Source organism: Canis lupus, chromosome 6 (genome assembly GCF_003254725.2).
Source record: "Canis lupus dingo isolate Sandy chromosome 6, ASM325472v2, whole genome shotgun sequence".
NCBI classification, from domain to species: Eukaryota; Metazoa; Chordata; class Mammalia; order Carnivora; family Canidae; genus Canis; species Canis lupus.
Window position 1 is genome coordinate 59,212,556 of NC_064248.1, and position 17,643 is coordinate 59,230,198.

The window sequence follows — 17,643 nt, forward strand, 5'->3', positions numbered from 1 at the left end:
AAAGAAAAGCAAAATTGGAGACATCACCATTCTATATTTCAAGCTATATTACAAAGCTATAGTCATCAAGACAGTATGGTACTGGCCGAAAACAGACACATATATCAAGGGATAGAATAGAAAATCCAGAAATAGACCCACAGCTATATCTTTGACAAAGCAGAAAAGAAAACCCAATGGAAAAAAACAATCGCTTCAACAAACGGTGCTGGGAAAACTGGACAGCAACATGCCAAAGGATGAAACTGTATTACTTTCTTACATCATGTACAAAAATAAATTTAAGATGGATGAAAGATCTAAATGTGAGACAGGAAATCATCAAAATCCTAGAGGAGAACACAGGCAGAAACTTCTTTGATCTTGGCCATAGTAACTTCTTCCTAGACAAATTGCTAAAGGCAAGGTAAACAGCAGCAAAAATGAACTTTTGAGTCTTCATCAAGATAAAAATGGCTTTGAAGACAGGTCATTTGAAATTAACCAGTTAAAAGAATAAAAAGAAAAAGAATAAGGAAAGCCTATGAGACATATTGGATATCAACAAACAAAGAAATATATGCATTAAGGGAATCCAAAAAGGAGAAGAGAGATAAGGGCTCTCTTATCTAAATAATAATTAAATAATTATGGCTGGAAATTCCCCAAATCTTTGGAGGGATGTGGACACTCAGATTCATGAAACTAAAAGGACTCCTAGCAAAATCAACCAAAGAAGATTAACCAAAGAATCAACCAATATCATAAGCCAAATTCTCAAAATTCAAAGACAAGAGAACTTTGCATGCAGCGAGGGAAAAGTATTTTGTCACATACAAAGGGATCCCCAGAAGGTTATCAGTGAATAGCTTAACCTTTGCAGAGAGATAATATATTCAAAATGCCAAAAGAAAAAAATGCCAAACGAGAATACTATGCCTAGCAAAACTGTCTTTCGGGGGCACCTGGGTGGCTCAGTGGTTGGCATCTGCCTTCAGCTCAGGGCATGATCCTGGGGTCCTGGGATGGAGTCCCACATCGGGCTCCCTGCAGGGAACCTGCTTCTCCCTCCACCTGTGTCTCTGCCTCTCTTTCTGTGTATCTCATGAATAAATAAATAAAATCTTAAAAAATAAAAAAAAAGAAGTCCCTCAAGTTCTGTTTGTTTGAGAATGTCTTTAACTCTTCCTCATGTCTGAAAGACAGTTTTTTTTTTTTTTTTAAGACAGAGGGCAGAGGGAGAAGCAGGTTCCTTGGGGGGAGCCTGATGTGGGACTCGATGTGAGACTTGATCCTAGGACCCAGGATCATGCCCTGAGTCAAAGACAGATGCTTAATCACTGAGGAACCCAGGCATCCCCCAAGGGACTTCTTTAACACAAGACCTAACTTACAAGAAATGCTATTGATACTCCTACAAGTTGAAACAAAAGAGTACTAAGTGACAAAATGAAAACAGTGAAAGTATTGAGCTTATTGGTCAGATAAATATATAGTCAAATTCAGAATATTCTAATACTGTAATGATGGTGCACAAATCACTTTTAACTCTAGTATAAAGTTACATGATAAAATTATTAAAATAACTGGAGCAACAATAATTTGTTGATGGATACACAATATAGACATGTAAAGTATGGCATAATAGCATAAAATGTGGGAGGAGCAATGTAAAAGTGTGGTTTTAGTATGTGATTGAAGTTAAGTTGTTACCAATGTAAAATAGACATATATTTTATATGTGCTTCATAATAATCACAAAGAAAAAGTCCTCTAGTTGACACACAATAGATAGAAAAGAATCAAAGCACTATAAAAAATCAACAAATCACAAAGGAAGACAGCAAGAGAGGAAGAAAGGAGCAAAGCAATGACAAAACAATCAGAAAACAGTTAACAAAATGGTAGGTATAAGTCCTTACCTATCTATAATTATTTTAAAAGTAAATGAATATTTTTTAAAAAGTAATTGAGTTAAATTCTCCAATTAAATGAATCATTAAATGGATTTTAAAAACAGGAATTTAAATTTGTGAAAATTTTTTAAAAAACAGGATCCAACAATATGTTGCTTATTAGAAATTCCATTTAGCTTTAAGGACACACAAAGACTAAACTTTGTTTATGGATTCTAAGAATTTTTATGGAGTTTAAGGCTTTCTACCTATAGGATGATATTATCTGCAAATACAGATAACATTAATCTTCCTTTCTGATTTGGACTTCTTTTATTTCTTTTTCTTGCCTAATTGTTTTGGCTAGGACTCTGGTACTATGTTGAATAGAAGTGGTGAGAATGGTATCCTTGTCTTGTTCCTGATCATCATTGAGTATATTGTTAGCTGCAGGCTTGTCTGTATTATGTTGAGATACATTCTTTATATACCTAGTTTATGAGTTTTTTATCATGAAAAAACGTTGAATTTTATCAAATACTTTATGCACATGTGTCTACATTGAGATGATTTTTATCTTTATTTCTGTTAATATGGTGTATCTTGTTTATTGCTTTGTGTATGTTGAACCAACCTTGCATCTCAGGGAAAAATCAACAAATATTTGACAAGGATGCCAACAAAAATAGAGAAATGGTAGTCTCTTCCACAATGGAGAAATGATAGTGTCTTTCACAAGTGGTATTGGGGAAAAATGGATATCCATATACAAAAAAATTACATTGGATCCTTCCTTTACAACCATACACAAAAATCAACTCAAAATGAAGACTTTAACATAAGACCTAAAATGGTAAAACTCTTAGGAAAAAAACAGAGCAAATCTTTTTAACATTGGCTCTGGTGATGGTTTCTTAGATATAACCCAAAAATACAGGCCACAGAAGCAAAAACAAACCAAGTGAGACTACATCAAGTCAATCTTCTGCAGAGCAAAGGAAACAAGAGAATATAAATAAATGCAGAAAACTTCAACAGAATAATAGACCTATTTATGGATAAAACTCTCAGCAAACTAGGAGAAAGTGAACTTCTTCAAGCTGATAACAGATATCTACAAAAACCCTACAGGTAACATCATATTAAATGAAGAAAAACTGGGATCCCTGGGTGGCGCAGCAGTTTAGCGCCTGCCTTTGGCCCAGGGCGCGATCCTGGAGACCGGGGATCGAATCCCACGTCGGGCTCCCGGTGCATGGAGCCTGTTTCTCCCTCTGCCTGTGTGTGTGTCTCTCTCTCTCTCTCTGTGATTATCATAAATAAATACAAATTAAAAAAAAAAAAGAAAAGAAAAACTGACTGCTTTGCCCCTATCCCAGGAACAAAGCAAGGATATCTACTCTTACCACTCCTGTTTAACATTATACCGAAAGTTATAGCACAGTATGGCGGGAAAAGTATATAAAAGGCATATAGATCAGAAAGGATAAAACTGTTTTATTCTTAGACAACATTACTGTCCATACATAAAATCCCAGAGAATCTACCAAAACAACCTCTTAGAACTAATAGGTCAGTTTAGGGGCACCTGGGTGGCTCAGCCAGTTAAGCATCTGCCTTCGGCTCAAGTCATGATCTCATGGTCCTGGGATGAAGGCCCACATGGGGCCCCTGCTCAGCAGCGAGTCTGCTTCTCCTTCTGCTTCTCCCTCTGCCCCTCCCCCTGCTAGTGCTCGCTCACTCTCTCAAACATGGATGGACATAGAGGGTATTATGCTAAATGAAATAAACCAAACAGACAAAGACAAATATCATATGATTTCAGTTAAAAAAACAGACTCTTAAATACAGAGAATAAACTGGTGGTTGCCAGAGGGGAAGTGGGTGGGGAGATGGAAGAAATAGGGGAAGGGGATTAAGAGATACAAACTTCTATTTTTAAAATAAGTTATGGAGATGAAAAGTACAGCATAGGAGATATAGTCAGTAATATTGTAATATGTTGTGTAGTGACAGATGGTGACCATACGAGTTGTGGCAAACATTAAATAATGCATAGAATTGTCAGGTCTGTAGTATGTCTGTAGAAGTGCTGACAATACTGACTCCATCACTGGCTATGTGTTCAGGCCCCTTGGAGATTGATATACGTACCTTAGAAGTGCCTGTTAAGGTAGGGAAGGGGGCAGGCTTGCTTTGTCCTCCCAGGAATCTGTTAGAGAAAATATCTTTTTCTCCTGACACATAGGTAGTACCACAAAATCTAACTGAAGGGTAGCTGTCAGGCCTATGAAAACCCTTTAAGGTACGTGTGAACCCTTTGCTCTCACTACAGTGCCCATTCTGCATGTCCCCTCTCTCTATAAAATCTGGGGACTAAAGTATGAATTTTGTGGAGAATAACTATACAACTGATATGGATCATCCTCCACCAAATCTTCCCTGTAAGTTTCCCTGAATAAAACTATGTAAACTGTATGAAGTGGCCTCCTTCGTTTTCTGTCTCAAAGCAGGTTCTCAGTTTGGGGGATACTTTCCTGTCTCTCCTCTACCTTCTAAAAGGTAATTACACACCTGAAATTAATGTAACATTGTATGTCAATTTCAATTCAATAATTTTTAAAAAACTTATCTTCAATTGCATTTCTATATACAAGCAATGAACAATTGGAAACCAGAATTTAAATAACAATGCCATTTACAACAGCAACAACAATAGAAAGAAACTTAGGTATAAATGTAACAAAACATGCAGAGGATCTCTAAGCTGAAAACCTTTCTAAGACTGAGAGATTATGGGACAGATCATGACACATGAATCTCCTTAGTTTCTATTTCCCTACTAGTTTTTATGATGTTCCTTCTACTCACTGAAGAGAAGGTTCAAGACCCTTTTTTCTAGTGTCAGCCCTGACAAAAACATAACCTAACATTGGTTATGTTCCATTGGGCACTAAAAATATGTCCATTGTACAGGGCACCAGGGTGACTCAGTCTGTTAAGCAACCAACTCTTGATTTCTGCCCAGGTCATGATCTCAGAGTCATGGACTCTGCATGACCATGGAGCCTGCTTAAGATTCTCTCCCTCTCCCTCTGCTCCTCCCCCTTCCCACTGGAGCATGTGCATGCTCTAAAAAAAGAAAGAAAGAAGAAAGAAAGAAAGAAAGAAAGAAAGAAAGAAAGAAAGAAAGAAAGAAAGAAAGAAAGAAAGAAAGAGAAAAAGAAAAGAAAAAGATAAAGAAAAAGAAAAAGAGTGTGTGTGTGTCCGTTTTGTGTGTTAGACTTTCTCCAAGTATTAAAAGGAAAAAATATGGCCCCAAACTCAGAATGCCAAAAAATATTTCTAATACACACACACACACACACACACACACACACTTCACACCTACTGAGAGTTCTTTGATAGAGAAGAAGAATACAAGACAGGCAAATTAACCCAAGTTTTTATTATGTAGATTTTCCCCCAACCAAACATCAAAACAGAGTCCCTAGGGAGTTAGATGTGACCACATGGAAAACAGCAATGGCTTGGGCTAAAGGGATTCATTCCCTCAAAAGGTACTTACTAAGTACCTACTAGGTCCTCTGTCAAGGACTGGGAAGCATACCTATGGTCCCTCTCTCAAGGAGCTAATAGTCTAGTGGCAAAAGCAGATATTAAACAAATAAATACATAAAAGTAAATACCCAGGAAATTGACGGGAGAGGATTTGTACAATTTAGGGAGGAGTTGATCTAATCCACCTACCACTAGATGTCTCTGTTGACTCTGTAGCATGTCTTCACTATATTTCCCCTTCAATTAGTAGAAACAGAAAATCTGTATTAGGAAGGAGATGTAGGGGGACGCCTGGGTGGCTCAGAGGTCTGCCTTTGGCTCAGGGCGTGATCCAGGGCTCCTGGGATCAAGTCGTACATAGCGCTCCATGCATGGAGCCTGCTTCTCCTTCAGCCTCCTGTCTCTCCTCTCTTTCCTGTCTCTCATGAATAAATAAATAAAATCTTTTTTTAAAGGAGAGAGATGTAGGGAGAGAGAGAGAGACACCTATATCACCTGGCCCCAAAACAGAACTTTAATAGTATATCATGCACTCAGCATCTCTCTCTTTTTGAATGGATTGGTAAGTGAAATGAAAAAGGCAATGAGCTCCATCTAGTGGCCAACATTTTAATTTTTCGTCACAGTATTTTATCACTGCCTGTAACCACGTGAGTTTGCCCAGCTATATTGCCTGTCACCCTCCCTGGAATATAAGAATGAACAGGAACTGTTCCATTCATCACTGGAATCAGCAGAGTCCAGAAGGGTCCCTGGCATAGTAAACACTCCATACCATGAATATCTTTAAACATATGAATGAACATCTGTAGGGTATTTATCAATACAGCTCCAGTCCTGATGTTTCTCCCTGAAAGTTTACCACTTGGTTATCTAACATCATATTGAATATTGCCAGAGTTTGATAGTTATATATATTCCTGCACTATTTAAAGGAGAATCTTCTCTCTCCCTCTCCCCCATAGGATTTCATCATTGCCTCTTCCTTACAGGCCTAGAGAATCTGGTGTTCATTTCCTGCCATTGCTCTGGAGATCCACCCAGCATAAAGCATGTGGTACTGACTGGACAGGCAGCAGTGCCAAAGAGATATTGCACACTATGACAGATTGAGGGATTAAAAGGCCATCAACTGTATGCTGAGAATCTGCATTTAGCCTGTAAGAGAGAGGCCCTGAAAGCTGGAGATCTCCATCATGAATGTGAACCAGGAAATCCAGAGGCAAAGTCAGATTGAGAAAGAACACATGACACCTCCCTGAGAAGATAAATTTCTACTAGGTTCTAACACAATGATACTCACTTGCGTAAGGACATTTTCTAACACTATGTAGCCAGAAGCCACACACCCAACCTAGAAGGGTACAGTACTTTCCAAAGCCTTCATAAGGATAACTTTTATTATATCTTACATATGGACCCCATGTTTTGAATGATTTTTTTCCTACTAAGTTGGTTTTTAAAATCAACTTGATTTTTTCTCTTAAAAGATTGTTCGAACACTGTGAAGACTTTCTGAATGGCTTAAGTAACTAATGCTAATAGCTAAATTGCTATAAATCCAGCCAAATGTGTGTGTGGATAGACAGTCAGGTGGATAGACAAATAGATAAATAGATACATAGTTACTTTAGGCAGGCTTTCTATGAGTAAATGTATAATTTCTATTACAGTTTTTGAAATACTTAAATGAATGTTTGTACAGCTATTATTTATCTGGCTAGAAAGCATTAATTTAATTTAATAACACACTCAAAATATTGTGTTTAAAATAGCTCCATGAGGGTGAAAACTGGACACTACTCTTTATTTTTTTGACACACACACACACAGTAGAATGATTACCAAGGTCAATATAATTACCACATCCATCATCTCACATAGTTAATAGTCAACTCTGTGTGTGTGTGTGTGTGTACAGTGTGTGTGTGTGTGGTGAGAATGCTGAAATGCTAAAGATCTATTCTCATCTGCTTTCAAGAACCTACCTCTTTATAGCAGGAATGTAAGGTGGAAAAGGCTTTAAGAAGTTATAAAGCCAGACTTAACTGTCTTCCTTTCCCAGAAGGTCCCTCTTAGCACTGCCGTTGGGTTATAAAGGTAAAAGGAGAATGTTGTTTGGCCTGCCTGCCTCTTAGTACCTAGAAGTGACTGATACCTCCTGTGAAGCATTTCCAGATAATGAGGCTTTGCTTCCACCTTCTTCTCCTCCAGGTCACTCCTCTATTATCACTTGGGAGGTCATGTAAAAGTAAAGTGGAATGCCTTTCATAAGCAAACTAGAAGAGTCAGGAAACCATCAACGGTCATAGTACAAGAGTATGTCAGAAAATTCATATAAAAGAGTTAAAATCAAGGTTGATTTCTCTTTCACTTAAATATAGCAGGTCTCAAGCTGGAGTGGTCAGGGCTCAGGCTCCTTCTCTCCCATTCTATTGCTCTACCATCTTTAACTTGCAGATTCCATGTGGTGGTCCCCTCGAGCTGCAGCAATCATGTTTGTACTCAAACTGTCAGGGAAAGTGCAAAACAAAACAGTAGTAAGGCATGCTAGCCCTTTAAGACTTTTCCTGGATGAAGCCCATAGAGTTTTCATGTATACCCCAGTAGCCAGAATTTAGTTTTAGGTCCAACCCAGCTACAGTGCAGTCTTTATACCAAATACCCACAAACTCTGCTGAAACTTGAAAGTTCTGTCATCAGCTAAACCCCAAGACCTGAACTAACTTAACTAACTGCTCACCTGCTCATATCTACTGACCTTCGTCCCACATTTTTCTCTAAGCTCTTCTTTCCAGTTTATCTCTTCACTCTGGCAAAAGACCCTATAGGCAGAGCATCCCATTAAGGAAGCCAAAATGGCCCCTCAAGCAATAATGACCATCCAGACCACCCAGACCAGTTTGAGTGCCCCCGCCCCCATTCACACCTGTGCAGACCCACCATGGAGAGACCTCCATAATGACTGAGAATGACCTTTATCTCCACTGAAGAAGGACACAAGTCTCATTTACATAACATACAGTGTACAGGCATGTTTTCTGAAAGCACATGCATGACCTTATGCCTGCCTTTACAATGATGACAAGGCTTCCCTTTCTAAATATTCGTCCTAACTCAAAGTAAAAAGAATCCATTCACCCTTGCTCGGGGAGTGAGGGCTTTGGAAGCTACTCCCCATGCTCTCTTTATTTGCTGCAAATAAAGTATCCTTTGTGCGACAACTGACCTTGTATAGTTTCTATCTGTGACTTACCAAGGAAGGAGCTCACATTAGTTCAGTCACAATTCTTTTATTACAGAAGAAGAGAATACTAAATATTAGGGGATAATTAGCAGCTTCCCCCCAAAGATTCTCTTTCATTATGGAACAATTTTATAGTACTAAGAACCAAGTACTGTCCTAAGCTTTTTTGGGGTCTAGAAAATCATCTAATCCTCATAGCAGCTCTATAAGTAATGTTCTACTACTCACATTTTACAGATGAGGAAAGTGTAGAGAAATAGAGCAACTTGCCCAAGGTTGCACAGCTAGATAATTGCAGAGCTAGGATTTGAACCAGAGAGTTCGGTTTAGCTGCTGTGCTATACTGTCTTCTCTATGCTATATTTCAGAATATTTTTAGTTCTCTATATGAAGCAATGGAAAGGCTTTAACTACATAGGAAGATACTGTCTTTATAGTCACAGAACAAATGAGCAGGGGCACCTGGGTGGCTCAGTGGTTGAGCATCTGCCTTTGGCTGGGGTCATGATCCTGGGATCCTGGGAAGGTGCCTGCTTCTCCCTCTGCCTAAGTGTCTGCCTCTCTCTGTGTGTCTCTCATAAATAAACAAAATCTTTTTCAAAAAAGCAGAAGCTATAAGGAAAATATACCTGTGAGCTATTAATTCCAGGGAGTCACTTATATTTTTCTTTTAAATACCAACATGAGTTTAACATATACGAACAGAACATTTGAATGCTCAGCATTTGGTCATTCAGTCATTTAATGAATATGTATATAAACCAATAACAACACTACCAAGAGATGGCGTATCAAAGATACTTATATTTTGGCTCAACGTAAGCCCCGCTAAAATAACAGTAAGGAGATTCTTTTAAGCCATAAGCCCATGGGAACAAAAACAAGAGGAAAGAGAGTGGCAACAAAAATTGTAGAAGTTAGAAAGTAAATGGGCAGGTCGTAGACAGCAGATTCAGAGTTCTAGACCAGTCATGAAGAAAGCCAAAAAAGGCAATAGATTTACCCCCAGAGGACTCAACTCTTGCCTGCTCCCAAGTCTCTTCTCCAAAGCACCTAGAGTATCTTTTATTTTTTTAAAAATATTTTTTTAAAGATTTATTTATTTATGATAGACAGAGAGAGAGAGAGAGAGAGAGGCAGAGGGAGGGAGAAGCAGGCTCCATGCTGGGAGCCCGACACAGGACTCGATCCCGGGGCTCCAGGATCACGCCCTGGGCCAAAGGCAGGTGCCAAACCACTGAGCCACCCAGGGATCCCCTAGAGTATCTTTTAAAAATGTAATTAAGATTACATTATTCCTCAGCTAAAGGTTTTCCAATGGGTGCTTCAGAATAAAATTTAAACTCCTTTCCGTAGTCTACAAAGCTCTGCATGACACGGCTCCTGCCTTCTTCTCCACCCCAATCTGGGAACACTTTCCCTCTGGACTGATATGCTTTTACTACACTGGTCTCCTTTATTCCTTGAACATGCCAGGTTTGTTTCCCTATCAGGGCCTCTACCACTACTGTTTTCTTTTCCAGAATCATTTTCTGCAAGGTTGCCTCTTCATCATTCAATTCAGGATTGAATGTCACCTCAAGGGCAGCCCTGGTGGCTCAGCAGTTTAGTGCCACCTTCAGCCCAGGGTGTGATCCTGGAGACGGGGGATCGACTCCCACATCAGGCTCCCTGCATGGAGCCTGCTTCTCCCTTTGCCTGTGTCTCTTCCTCTTTCTCTCTCTGTGTCTCTCATGAATAAATAAATAAAATCTAAAAAAAAAAAAAAGAATGTTACCTCAAAAACAAAATAAAACAAAACAAAAACCCTTTCCGGACCATTCTATTTAAACCATCTGCTGTCTCCACCCATCATTGCTTCTATTACAGCACTTATCATCCTCTGAAGTCCCTGTACATAGTAACTCCTCTACCATGTGTGTTTCTCCCTCTGTAAGGTTTATGACATACACTTCCTCTGCCTCATTTTCTCAAGTAGCCCCAGCACCTATGTATTCAACTCATATTTGTTAACTGTGAGAAAAAGGAAAGCAGCACCAGGCATTGGGAACTGAACTGGCACTTACTCTTAAGACTTCAGTGTTGTTAGGAACTGGCTGCGGTCTTCCTTTATAGAATATAACAATCTTACAGAACGTCAACATGAGCCAAAATCACTCTGTGATCATGATGAAGTGAGACAACAGACAAGATCACTTAATAATCTTACCTAAACACAGATTGGAAAACAAAGTCATTGTGAAAACTACAAAAATACTAAATTTCCTCCTCTCCCATCTAGCAAAATTGTTGCCTCTTTAGCAATTATGAATTTGCCTTGCAATTTTCCTCTGTCGTTCTACATAAAATGCCATATGATACCTCATCTTAAAATCACTTCTACTTCCTGACAGCACCCAAAACAGAATGAACCTCCCTTTCCTGGATCCTACCCCCAAATCACGTAATACATGCCCAAATTTTATACTAGGTCATTTCTAACACTGTTATTGAAATGATCCATGGTTCCCCGAGGTGTGTGTTCTCCCTCATTGCAATGAGTAATACACCCAACTTTCTGGCTACAGGTGGGTTCTTGGTGGTCCAGAAGCCCACCAATATTCTCCAGCAAATATGGGGAATATTGGCAAACTGATGGAGAACACTGACAACTGAATGGCCTTCACAATAGTTCCTAATCTAGGGGTAGGGACTCTGTAGCACCCAGTAATTTCTCTATTAATCGACTCCTGAACCTCTTTGTACCTAGTCAAAGAGTATTATTTCAACCAAAGATGATCTTTGCTCCTCCCTCTATGCCTGAATAACAATGCTCCTGCCACTCTCACTTCATCTATCCTCTAGCCTTCTCAAAATAGGACAGGAAGAAAATCTAATTGGGAAAGCTGATTCTTCACACAAACTGCTTTGGTTAGCACCGCCTCCCCCAAAGGACAGGTGGTGTCCTTTTCTCTTTGGCGATTTTTTTCTTCACCTTTAATATGTCATGTGTTTTCTGTTGTGCCCAAGATTGCAAATCTGAGAAACCACCAAGGAGCTGACACCGATGCAAGTACACGAGGGTTTATTTACAAGCTTGAGCTTGGGTCCAAATATACTCCATACAGCAGAGCAGGGGCTTGGACCCCAAGACTAAGAAGCACAGCAGTGTTACAGGGCCCAGTGGTCAATGAGATTGTAACCTACGCAGAAAGTTGCACAGTCATGTTGGTCCACATGCAGGTGGCCAATTGAATCACGATTCACCCTATAGTGACCCTTTGAACTAGCCTATTATTCTGGTTAGAATTGGCTCGCAGGTTTGGTGGGCAAAAGAGGGGTTTTCATTCCTTGTCTGGTTAAAGGTTAGAGGATTCCTGTGTGTGCTAGTTTCTGATAAGGGTGTGCTTAACAGCTAAACTAGGGGGACGGAGGGCCTTAAACAATAGGCAGGTCGTGTGGGGGGTTTTACATGAGATGGCGGGTGTAGCACAGAATGGAGTTAGTCCTGCTCTGCTTGTCCAGGGGTAGGGGATTTTTGTTAGATTTCCTGGGTCCCACATTTTCCTCCTTCAGTGTCACACCCCTACCCTTTCTTCTCAGTTCTCTAATCAAACTGATTTTTTTTCTCTTCAGAAATGTAAATTCCTGCTTTTTCCCTCCCCCATCACAGGCCATGTAGACGGTACAACCCCCTGTCCACGTTCTCTTTAGGCTCGCCCTGTCTCAGGCACCCTCCAACATCATTCTATCTACAACCCTTCCCTGCCCCAAGCGCAGTGCCCCACTTTGCTTTGTCCTATAACCTCCCCCAACCCAAACCGGGACCCACATCTGCTCAGTGCCCCGGGGCTAGTCTTCACGCCCCACCCCCTTGCCCAGACCTGCCGCTACCCCACCTACGGCGCGCGGCCCGGGAGCGCCCCCTGCAGGGCGCTGAGCGTGACCCCGACCCCCGCGGCAGCGCCTTGCCCCGCCTCCCGCCCACCGCCCACCGCCCACCGCGCACCCGGGCCACCCGCCCCGCCCCCGCGGCCGGCGCCTCAGCCAATCCGCGCTCCGCGTCCGCCCAGGCTCCGCCCCGCGGCCGAGCCCCGCCCCCGGCCCCGCCCCCGCCGGCCCCGCCCCCGGCCCCGCGGCGCAGAAGGGCGGGCAGCGGGGAGGCGAGGCGGGTGCGCAGGAGGTGAGTGGGGCGCCGGGTGGGCGCTCGGGGCCGGGGCCCGCGGAGCCTGGCGGAGCCTGGCGGATCCGGCCGGGCAGGCGGGAGGCGGCCGGAGGGGCGCGCCTGGCGGGATCCCCTTGAGGAGCCGGACTCGCGCTCGGGAGCCGGCGGCGTGACCCGGGTCGGGCCTCGGAGGGCCGCGGGGGCGCTGCAGGGCGTCGGCGCTGGAGTTCACCGTCCTCAGGACAGGAGGTGGGCCTCCCAGGGCGCGGGCCTGCACCCGGTCATCAAAAAAAAAAAAGAGAGAGAGCTTTGCGCCCCCATTTTACAAGCCTGGCATTTTGGAAACCCCGACTCCGCTTCATCCCTAACCGGGATTCCTAATAAAGGAAACGGAGGCTGTTGGGCCGCGTAAGTGAACGTGGAGACTGAGGGGTGCGCGTGCAGCGAGCAGAGCCGCCCCCGCCGCCCGCCGCCCTCCGCCCGCCGCCCGCCGCGAGGGCGACCCCGAGGCCTGCCCCCCCCCGACCCCCGCGACGACGTGGGCGGCTCGCTCGCTTCCACAGCCGGCGCCCGCGGTGCAGGTGTCACCTGGAGCTGTGCGGGAAGCTCGTCCCTTCCCCGCAAGCCGCAGCCGCGTCTCCCCCTGGGCTCGCAGCTGTCCACGAGCCCGCGTTCACCGAGCGGCCTTCCAGCAGGTCGCGGGCCTGGCTCCGTCAGCCTGGCTCCGGCCAAAGACGGCTGATTCTTTCCACTCTTGCCCCAATGACATGACTTTGAGGCTTATCATTCCCGCTGTGTTTCCCCCAGCCAGCGCCTGTTCACCTTCTAGATGCCATCTGTTGCACCGGTGAACCTTATAAACATTCTAGAAGCGGACGGGCAGGGAGAGCCTAAAGGAGAAGTGATCTTTGCTCAGACTGTTAACAGCGTGGGCTGTGCGTTAATTAGCGTCAGCCTTTTTTTTTTTTTTTTTTTTTTTTTTTTTGCAGTCACTCACCTTAACCTTCCTTGAGCTCCCGACCCACTCGAGGCTGCTTAAGTGAACAGTATGCTCTGGAGTGAAAATAGCCACAGGAATGGTGCCAGGTCACTAGTTTCACAATTTGGAGGTGAGGGTCCCTTGGACCTCCCCACAGCCTGGTTCGAGACCGGCCTCCTTGTGGAGGACCCACTCCGGGCCTACTGCGGGGAGAGTGGCCACCTCGCCGTGACCCCATCAGTGAAAGGGGCGTGCAGTAACCTTCTAAGTGCCTACGTGTGTGTGACTTATTGGGTGGCCAATTCTGGTAAAGCTGTCAGGATGAACATGTGATTCTTTCTTTTAAATGTTAAAGATTTTTATAAAGAAAAAAAAAATCAGATTACCTAAATCTCTTCCTACCTCTCCTGTGCAAAGTGCCTGTGCAAAGTGGTTATATTTAAATTGATCATTTGAGTTCAAGGCCAGAGTTTCAAACTTGGTACAATTCATTTTGACTGTTTTGCTTACACTGTAGCTGTGGTTTCTGTGCCCCAACAATTCACCAGCCTTCTCAGCTTCTGCCACACATACCTTCTAGTATCTTCATCTTAAATAGTCTACTCCGATGAAAAGAAATAGTTTAATTTTCTGTTGATCATGCATATGTGGACATGGAACTGACCTTATTTACAATATGCCTTAATCCGGTTTAGCAGATCACCCCGATTCACAGTTGCCTGGTCTTCTTCACAGAGCATTATTTTTAAGGAGAAACTGGAAAAATACAATGAAAATATTGTTTACAATAAAATATCGTATATGTTTGGGTTTTCTCCCAACTTTTCAATGACATCCAGATTTGTTAATCCATTTTTGTTATTTGTGAATATATGTATGGAGCATTAATTGCATTAGAAAGTACTGGTCAAACGTGCTTATGTAAATTGCAGGAAAAAAAATAGCTTCAGAGATTCGGAATCCCTAAGTCAGCCTACTTAGATTTTTTTTGGAGCCTTTTTTTTTCCACTGATGCCCCCACAGTTCTTCCTGCATTCATATTGCTTAGTGAGAGAGTAATGAATGAGAAGAAGAGAGTCCAGATGTGGGTATTGAGAAATTCCATCATTTAATGGCAGATTAGAGGAGAGGTAGGAGGGAAATGAGGGATTACGGTATGTCAAAAGCCACGGGAACATGGTGTTTCTGGGAGGAGACAGGGCTTGACAGGCTGCAGAGAGCTCAAGGAAAGTGAGGGAATGCCAGTTGTTCACTGGATTTAACAATATGAAGATCAAAATTGACTTGAGCAAGAGCTGCCTCTGTGGAGTAATTGGTACAAAAGTCAGATTGCACCAGGTTAAAGAGTGTATATTGAGGAAAAGAAGACAACTAATAACAGCTTTTTAAAAGCTTTGCTTTCAAGAGAAAGTAACAGAGTTTTGATTTGAAGAGGAAATGAGCAACAGGGATGAAAAGGTAGAGTCAAGAGTATTGCTTTTTGTTTATGTTTTGTATTTGTTGTTTTTTAACTAGAAGAGATGTGGGCAAGGAAATTTGTATATACCAGAGAAAGGGGTAATAATTAGTGGAGCAAGGTCAATTAGTAGAGCTGGGAGTGAATGAGATCTTAGTCATGAGAGGAAGAATTATCCTTTTGTGGGAGGGTCACTTCCTTTATTGTGATGGGAAGAAACAAAGGATTTGGGGGGTTTGGTGTTTTTGATTTGGGAAAATTGAAATGGTGAATCTGATAGCTTTTGTTTTCTCTGTGATAGGAAGCAAGGTCATCTACTTAGAATTAAGAGCTTTTAGGTTAGAGGAGTGTGGGAAAAATTAAAATAATCATTCTGGACTATGGGGAGAGAAGTATGGCCTATCCTTTGAGGGTTTCCAGCTGGGCCTGAGAATTAAACTGCCATAAGGCCGGTGACAGGAGAAGAGCACACACATTTAAGATAAGTTCTGTATGACACAGGAGTCCTCATAAGAGAATGAAGACCCAAGGAAGAGGCAAAAACAAATGCTTTTTTTAGGAGTTTTATTTTCAGTTTTCAGAAAGAGGATTGCTCCTCTTGCATTTGCTGTTTTCCAAGTGCCTTTAGCCCAAAATAATTCTTATTTTAAAGTGGCATATTTTGGGGTGGCATATTTTGTCATCCTTCCCCAGCAAAATATAGTGTAAATGCTGGAGAGTGTTGGGGTCAATTTGAGATGAATGACCACAAATTTATGGTGAAACCAAACATATCCTATGTGACTTTCCCCAGCATTCCGCAGCTTGGCAAAGCCAGACACTGTGGAAGAGTTCATCCAGGGCTAGAGTGTCACAAACAGGTGAAAGGACAGATAAGATGGATAAGGCATCGTCAAGAACATTACCCACGTGGTAGAACTGGCATCTAAATTGGAAAATAAAGGAAAGGGAAAGCTGATTGGGAAAAGGAGAGGCAGCCTCCTAGTGATCTTGATAATATTGAAGAATAGGATAATTAATTGAAAGGAATGGTAGTTTATGGTCAAGGAGCAGAATGTTTGAATTAGTTATTTTCGAATTAGACCAGATTAAGGTAATGGCCAGGTGCAGGGTTAGGATATGATGGTAGGAAAGTGACTAGGATAGAATGGAGCAAATGAGCAATGGACATGGGGATACCAGCTGTTGAGTCTATCATCTCTGAAGCCATTGAAATTATCTGAGATGATCACCGTACTTTGAGTTGAGAAGAAAACTGTATACCTAATGCCAAAATCTTTAACAATGATAGGAAGATACCAGCAGGCCAGGAGATAACATCGGAGAGGCAGATGAGGGAACTAGTAGTCTGGCAGTGGTAAAATGGACAGCAAGAAAGTCTCAGGTGCAGCGTATGAGAACAAAAGCCAGCACTGAGGAACATAGAAATGGTATCTTCACGCAACAATTTTGCATTAAAGATTGCATCAAAGCAAGGAGAACACTCTGAGAACATAAAGATATGTTGGCATTTGCTGATTTTGATCCATCTGTTCCAAAAGATACAGTGGAAGGTTTGGAAAGTGGAAAAGAAATGGAAGAACTGGATCACTTGCCAGAGAGTATGTTGTATCATGGAGGTAATATACTGTTGAAGGTAGCTAGAGAGGATATGGGATTTTGGCTTTGGGATTTCCAGATGAAAACAGGTAGATTTAGTGTCAACTCCCTAAGAAGAATGGGTGCTGAGACCTGGTGGCCAGATGGCATGGTTCACGCATGTAGAGTGAAATCCCCCAAGAGCTGCAGTCTAAGATCACACATGATCATTCACTTACCAGCACCTTCTGACTTTACCTTCAAATCAAGGATTCATGTATTCATCTGTTTTGAAAAATGAAGGAACCAAGGTTCAGCAAGAGTCCATGGATAGAAAACTGTAATATCAGAAAACTGTAATATCAGAGTAAGGACTAGAATCTAGGTATCCTGATTCCTAGTGCTGTGTTTTCCCGTAGTTTATCTCAAGAAGGTAGAAGAGGTTTTTCTCAATTGTCTACTTGCAAGAAAGCATTTTACTTAGACTTGCCTTAAGTACCTAAGAAATTAGGCTAAATAAATAGCTTTGTGCAGTGGCAGTATCTAGCCAATGAGGTTTATCCGAGGCGCGATTATTACTAATAGAAATTAGGCTAAATAAATGGGCATTTATTTGCTGGGGGGAAAAAAAACCCCAACTATGTTATCCTAGATCAAATAACTCCAGGATAGTGAATAAAGATTTTTTTATATTGTAGCTGTGGTATGGTAATATCTCTCCTTAAAACAATCCCTATTGTCTAACCTAGTTAATATTTTATTCCTGAACATAAGAGTTAATAACATAAAAATAGGCATATTTTG

At 42.0% G+C, this 17,643-nt stretch overlaps 1 protein-coding gene, 1 long non-coding RNA gene and 1 pseudogene across 6 annotated transcripts in view; 2 read left to right on the forward strand and 1 right to left on the reverse strand.

Annotated features, from left to right (window-relative positions):
• Positions 1-5,303: 5,303 nt before the first annotated feature.
• Positions 5,304-10,887, reverse strand: LOC112640923 (uncharacterized). 3 transcript variants are annotated; one of them, XR_003124351.3, is made up of 4 exons: positions 10,749-10,887; positions 8,911-8,982; positions 8,197-8,260; positions 5,304-7,945 (listed from the first exon to the last, which is right to left on the reverse strand). It is a non-coding gene; the product is annotated as an uncharacterized LOC112640923 (long non-coding RNA). The 3 variants fall into 3 exon arrangements; XR_004816786.2 differs by having other exon boundaries at positions 8,179-8,260; XR_003124350.3 differs by lacking the exon at positions 8,911-8,982.
• Positions 10,888-12,776: 1,889 nt separating this feature from the next.
• Positions 12,777-17,643, forward strand: part of KYAT3 (kynurenine aminotransferase 3) — a 63,522-nt gene continuing 58,655 nt past the window's right edge. The window contains exons 1-2 of one of the 3 annotated variants that reach the window (XM_025417739.3): positions 12,798-12,844; positions 13,816-13,935. The gene's annotated coding sequence lies outside the window, so the exon portion shown is untranslated. Of the gene's footprint in view, positions 12,845-12,956; positions 13,076-13,815; positions 13,936-17,643 lie in introns of those variants that run through there. The other 2 variants (XM_025417738.3, XM_025417740.3) reach the window with 2 other exon arrangements.
• Positions 17,362-17,542, forward strand: LOC112641126 (U4 spliceosomal RNA; annotated as a pseudogene).